The sequence below is a fragment of the Triticum aestivum genome, chromosome 2B (assembly GCF_018294505.1).
Source record: "Triticum aestivum cultivar Chinese Spring chromosome 2B, IWGSC CS RefSeq v2.1, whole genome shotgun sequence".
Classification (NCBI taxonomy): Eukaryota; Viridiplantae; Streptophyta; class Magnoliopsida; order Poales; family Poaceae; genus Triticum; species Triticum aestivum.
In genome coordinates this window covers 174,432,780-174,439,971 of record NC_057798.1, presented here as the reverse complement: position 1 = coordinate 174,439,971, position 7,192 = coordinate 174,432,780, and positions in this window count along the sequence as shown.

Sequence of the window (7,192 nt, the reverse complement as noted above, 5' to 3'; positions counted from 1 at the left end):
TCGTTCACCGGAGAATTCACGGGTTCGAGGTTTGGCTCCAGCCGGCTAGTTTCTTCTTCAAAGTTTTGGCAAAATTCTGCAAGCATGATCACTAAGTCAAGGAGATGGTCGAATGGAAAAACCACAATTGGAAATGTTTGCCAAGCATAGAGGTTTACCTTCAAGCATAAGAAACAGCTTCTTGGCAAGACCACTCAGGAAGGCCTCCAGATCAGTTTTCTTCCCAGTCAATTTGCTGACTTGGTCGGTCAGGGCAGCTTTATCAGTTCTCAGTCGACTGACCTCCTTGTTGGCGATCCCAAGAGCAGCTTTCAGATTGGTATTGTCTTGTTCAAGCTTGGTGACTGAAGCTAGCTTCTCGTCAGCAAGCTTGATCTTCTCAGCTAGCTCAAGATCTTTCTTCTGTTGGGCCTCCCTTACCTTACCTACAAGTTACAGCAAGATCAGATTTTGAAACAAACAAGGGGAAAAGCAGTCGTAAGGGTCTCACCAAACATACCTTCGGTCTCCTCCTTTGCCTTTGTCAACTTCTCCTGAACCAGCTTCAGGCTCAACTCAAGTTGAGTGTGCTTGTTTTCCAGCTCAGAGTAGCGAGCCACAAGATCACAAGAGTTCTGCGAAGAACCAATCGACTAAATGTCAAATATAATTCACTTCCGAGTGAAAAAGGAAAAAACACACGTTTCTAAGACTACAGCCGAATACAAGCATTCGACCGTAGTCTCGGGGACTACACCCAGTGGGTGCACTCAGCGTGCCCCCACTAATCCTGTTGAAGACAAAGTCGACCAGTCGACCTCAAAAAAAAAAGAGCGAGATGCATTCTCTAAGACTGTGATCAACTGCAAGCAGTCGACCACAGTCTCGGGGACTACACCCAGTGGGTGCACTCAGCGTGCCCCCACCGGTTTGCGAAATCCAGTCGACATAGTCGACTGACAGAAGGATTGACATCATAAAGCCTAAGGCCGACTGCCAGCAGTCGACCTTAGCCTTGGGGACTACACCCAGCGGGTGCACTCAGCGTGCCCCCGCTAACATGGAGTTTAATCGACACACCCAGTGGGTGACTACTATAAATTCCGGAAAAGAAAAGTTTTTGGTAGCATATCCAACAGAACAAACGGTGGTCGACTGACCTGGACATTGCTTTGGAGGGCAGAACTGGCGTCATAAGCTGCCTGGCTCGCATCCCGAATGGTCTTTAACTGCTCCATCATGATTCCCGCCTGGCGTATCGCTTCTTTCGCCGCGCCAGCTTGGTCCTCTGGGACATGGTGCGTCGTGAAGAGAGAGGGCTGCGGAGCACTCGTCAATGGATCTGCGAAGGACACCGTGTGTCGAGTGGTGTTCTCTTCCTCCGCAATCAGAATCTCAGGCGCCGTCACATCCTGGGGCACCTTACTGGCGGACGCTTTCCTACTTCTCCTGCGCTTCAGTGGTTCTTCATCCTCATCATCATCAGGAAGATTGATAACAGCACTGGGTGGAGCTACAAAGAAGAATCAGGATCAGAGATCGCGAGTCAGTCGACTAAGAACGGCGTTAAGAATACGGTACCTGGTTTCGAAGTTGCTGCGTCCTCCATCTCATGGTCATCAGCCCGGGCTGAGGTTTCAGAAGTAGCAGCACTGCAACTCCAAAGGATCAGTCGACTAACTTCAGCGTCGACCAGAGACAAAGTTCACACAAAATAAGAAGATTCAAACAGCGCGATTACCCTGATATAGTAGGGATGGACACCTTCATCTTCGGCAGGAGCTTGGTCGGCTTCGATGAGGCCGCCCTGGGCTGCTTCGGCGCCTTTTCAGTCGGCGCTGGAGAGGTGGTCCGAGGGCGTTTGGTCGACTGAGCCGCGGTCGCAACCCCCTTACCACGTTCAGTCGAAGGGTCGTGGACAAGCTTCGACCGCCTTTCCGAGCGCGGTGGTACGACCTCCTCCTCCTCTTCTTCCTCATCTTCAACGTCATCTTCATCACCGCCGTCATCGTCATCATCATCATCATCATCCTCTGCAACATCCGAGTCCCATTCCTCCTATTCCTGGCTCTCGCCCCCACTCGCCTCACCCTCCTCAGTCGGGGTTTGTGCTCCATTGGGCATCGAGTACAGTTCGGTGAGAGCCTAACGGATATCAAGACAAGGATCAGTCGACCAGTCGGCAGGATAAACAGAAATGAATGCGACAAGAACGCAGTGGAGAGCAGAGCAAGTGTACCTTGTTTGGATCGCTGTTGTGGTCGAGTGGAGGAATCCTTCTGGCTCCGCGTGGGTTGTCCTTGTTTCCGGTAACGGCTACCATCCATCTTTCCAGAGTGACATCGTCGACTGCTTCCGGATGGACTCGAGTCTCATCTTCAGTCCCACAGTACAACCACATGCAGTGGCTCCGGAACTGCAGGGGCTGGATGCGACGCCTAAGGAAGACCTCCAAGAGATCCATGCCCGTCACTCCCTCCCGAACCAGCTGCACCACGCGCTCCATCAACATCTTCACATCAGCTTTCTCCTCCGGAATCAACTTCAGAGAGGAAGGATTGTTCACTCGGTCCATGGTAAACTGTGGGAGTCCACTCGACTACCCCGGCGTCGACTGGTCCTGGTAGTAGAACCAAGTCGACTGCCAGCCTCTGACCGACTCGGGAAAGGTCATGGGCGGGAAGGTGCTCTTATTTCGCACCTGGATCCCCAGGCCCCCACACATTTGGACGACTCGGGTTCTCTCATCACCTGGGCTCGCCTTCTTCACGGTCTGAGAGCGACACGTGAATATATGCTTGAACAAACCCCAGTGCGGTCGACAGCCCAGGAAACCCTCACACATGGACACGAACGCGGCAAGATAGGCAATCGAATTTGGGGTAAAGTGGTGGAGCTGCGCTCCGAAGAAGTTCAAGAAGCCACGGAAGAAAATACTCGGCGGCAAAGAAAATCCACGATCAACATGGGTGGCCAAGAGCACACACTCACCCTCTTCTGGCTGGGGCTGCCACTCCTTCCCCGGAAGCCTCGCAGCTCCATGAGGGATCAAGCCCTCATTGGCCATGTCGAGGAGGTCTTTCTCTGTGATGGTCGACTGGATCCAGTCTCCTTGGACCCAGCCCTTCGACAGGCGGGATCTGGAAGAAGACCCTCCGCGGCTGGTAGATCTCCCCTTCGCCTTCTCCGACGCCGACGCCTTCTTCGCACGCTCCAGTGCCGCCGTCTTCTCCTTGGCCATGGTTGCCGGCGAGGTGCGCGTGGGGGAGTTGTGCGGGGGCGAGAGCGAGCGCGCTGAACGGAGACGAAGGGAGCAGAGAGAGAGAGAGAGAATGCTGAGGCACAATACAGAAATCCTCACCGGGCGCATTTATAAGGTCCCTTCCGAGTGGCTGACATGTGGGCCCGGTCGATCTAATCATATCAGGAACAGTTATGCAGACGGGATACGTGGCGGATAAAGCGGCATGGAGATCGAGGCGTCTATGTCCCGTCCCATCCGAACGCCGCGGTCCGCTCCACTTCGCGCGCGTCCCCAAATTTCGCATCCCGCGGAATCCTCGAACAGCAGATCAGTCTATCAGACACGGGGTTTCCGGCGATCCGTCGCTCGGAGATCGTCGAAGCCCGAAAGATCACTCGACAAAAGAAGAGAATGGATCAAGTCGACTGAAGACAAGTTGCTCACCGTCGACGAAGAGGTTCCTTGGTCCAGAACAGCGCACGACCAGAGCGCAAAGGTTAATCGGAAACGACATCAACTCCTTCTTCACTCGAAGCCTCAATCCATTCGGGGGCTAATGATGGGGTTATGTACCTAGGGTAGGGTCATGGACCTGATCCAAGTAACTTACCCAGGACATCCTTAGAAGAGGTCGCCTTCCAGTCAACCAACGAAGGACTCACTCGACTGGCCTGAAGGACTCGACCACGAAGACTCACTCGACCACCAGGAGGTCAAGAGGCACTCTGCACTGCAACGGCCTGTAATTAAGTAGCCTTTATGATAGTAAAGACACTTTATGTGGGGCGTTACCAGTAACGCCCCAGACTTAACTCACCTTAAACCCTCTCCTACGTGGGCTGGCTGGGGTCCTGGCGCACTCTATATAAGCCACCCCCCTCCACAGGCAGAGGGGTTCGGCACCTTGTAACTCATATACTCATAATCCACTCGACCGCCTCCGGGCTCCGAGACGTAGGGTTGTTACTTCTTCCGAGAAGGGCCTGAACTCGTACATCCCTTGTGTTTACAACCTCTCCATAGCTAAGACCTTGCCTCTCCATACCTACCCCCACTCTACTGTCAGGCTTAGAACCACGACAGACTGCCCGCAGTCGACCGCGGTCTCAGGGACTACACCCAGTGGGTGCATGATACGTCTCCAACGTATCTACTTTTCCAAACACTTTTGCCCTTGTTTTGGACTCTAACTTGCATGATTTGAATGAAACTAACCCGGACTAACGCTGTTTTCAGCAGAACTGCCATGATGTTGTTTTATGTGTAGAAAAGAAAAGTTCTCGGAATGTCCTGGAAATCCACGGAGGCATTTTTTGGAATTAATAAGAATTTTTGGCGAAAGAATTAATGCCAGGGGGCCCACAGGCTGTCCACGAGACAGGGGGCGCCCACCTAGGGCGCGGCCTCCTATCTCGTGGGCCCCCTGGACCTCCACTAACGTCAACTCCAACTCCATATATTCACGTTCGGGGAGAAAACAATCAGAGAGAAAGTTTCATCGCGTTTTACGACATGGAGCCGCCGCCAAGCCCTAATCTCTCTCGGGAGGGCTGATCTGGAGTCCGTTCGGGGCTCCAGAGAGGGGGATTCGTCGCCGTCGTCATCATCAACCATCCTCCATCACCAATTTCATGATGCTCACCGCCGTGTGTGAGTAATTGCATCGTAGGCTTGCTGGACGGTGATGGGTTGGATGAGATTTACCATGTAATCAAGTTAGTTTTGTTAGGGTTTGATCCCTAGTATCCACTATGTTCTGAGATTGATGTTGCTATGACTTTGCTATGCTTAATGCTTGTAACTAGGGCCCGAGTGCCATGATTTCAGATCCGAACCTATTATGTTTTCATGAATATATGTGTGTTCTTGATCCTATCTTGCAAGTCTATAGTCACCTATTATGTGTTATGATCCGACAACCCCGAAGTGACAATAATCGGGATATTTCTCGGTGATGACCGTAGTTTGAGGAGTTCATGTATTTACTATGTGCTAATGCTTTGTTCCGGTTCTCTATTAAAAGGTGGCCTTAATATCTCTTAGTTTCCGTAAGGACCCCGCTACCACGGGAGGGTAGGACAAAAGATGTCATGCAAGTTCTTTTCCATAAGCACGTATGACTATTTACGGAATACATGCCTACATTACATTGATGAATTGGAGCTAGTTTTATATCACCCTATGTTATAGCTATTACATGAGGAATCGCATCCGGCATAATTATCCATCACTGATCCATTGCCTACGAGCTTTTCACATATTTTCTTCACTTATTTACTTTCCGTCGCTACTGTTACAACTACTACAAAAACCCAAAAACATTTATCTTTACTTTTGCTACCGTTACCTTTATTATCATACCACTTTTGCTACTAAATACTTTGCTACAGATACTAAGTTATCTAGGTGTGGTTGAATTGACAACTCAACTGCTAATACTCAAGAATATTCTTTGGCTCCCCTTGTGTCGAATTAATAAATTTGGGTTGAATACTTTACCCTCGAAAGCTGATGCGATCCCCTACACTTGTGGGTTATCACTGCACTCAGCGTGCCCCCACTGGTCTAGATCCCACTTAGCACGATCTGTCCCGAACGAATGGAAGAACTATAAAGAGATATTTGATAAAGATCCCCGCCGAATCACACATTCGACGATGGTCTCGGGGACTACACCCAGTGGGTGCACTCTGTGTGCCCCCATTGATTCAAAGATACACTCGACACAACCTGGTCGACTCAAGTGGAAGAACTATTCAACAAAAGTTAAAACACCCAATGGGTGAATGGATATAAAGTGCAGACTCATGATAGATGCACATAAAAGGTTCCAAAACGCTCATCCAGGGACATCTTACGGATAATAAAGCAGCTGTTTCTGTTCAGTCGAAAATCAACTCACCTTGACATTGGTCTGAAGAGCAGAGCTAGCATCGTAGGCAGCCTTGCTGGCCTCGTGCACCACCTTCATTTGATCCATCACCAAACTTGCTTGGCGCATAGCTTCCTTAGCAGCACTGACCGGGTCCTCTGGGACATGATGGGTGACAAAGAGCAGAGTTGGTGGAACAGTTGGAGTAGCCAGAGGATCTGAGGCATGGAGTTGCACGGACGGAGCAGGGACTTGAGCGATCGACGCCGAAGGACGGTCAGTCGACACAGGATTGGAAAAAGAAACAGAGGCCCGAATTGGATCTCCGGATTGCGGGGTCACTGTTTTTGGCGCTGATGTCGACTGAGGTACCTTGCTGGCAGGCGCTCTCCTGCTCGAAGTCCTGCCTTTTCTTCCCGCAATCTTCTGAGGCACTTCTTTGTCGTCGTCTGGAAGTTCAATGACATCTTGTGGTGCTGCACAAGACTCGACCATAAGATTTCAGTCGACCGACAGTTCAACCGATAGAATAAGCACGAGATTGTAGAATTATACCCACTTTGGAAGTGGTCGCGTCTTCAATTTCCTCATCATTTTGGTCCTTGTCAATGTCCGTGGAGGTCCCAGAAGTCGCAGCACTGAAAAGATTCAGAACCCACTCGGTCAAGCAGAGGAATGAGTTGACGGTAACATGGAGAAGAACAAAACACTTACGCAAAAGCGACGAGAACGTCCATCTTGATCTTGGGCAAGGTCTTCCGATCTTTGAAGTGGCGACCTTGGGCTGCTTGGCGACCTTTTTAGACGGTTCCGGAGATGAAGTCCGAGTGCGTTTTTGCACTTGTGCACTTGGAGGAGCTGCCTTGCTACGCCCACCTGCAGGGTCGTGAGACTGTTTGGATTGGCGTTCTGTGCGAGATGGTGAGTCGACTTCTTCACCATCGTCCGACTCATCACTCTCCTCCTCATCATCGTCAGGAGATTGCCAGTCGGCACTCTCATCCGCGCTCTCCGTTCCCTCCTGGACTTGCTCCCCGTTTGGCATCGAATACATCTCAGTATAAATCTACAAGGCAAGAAGTTAAACAGGCATCAAT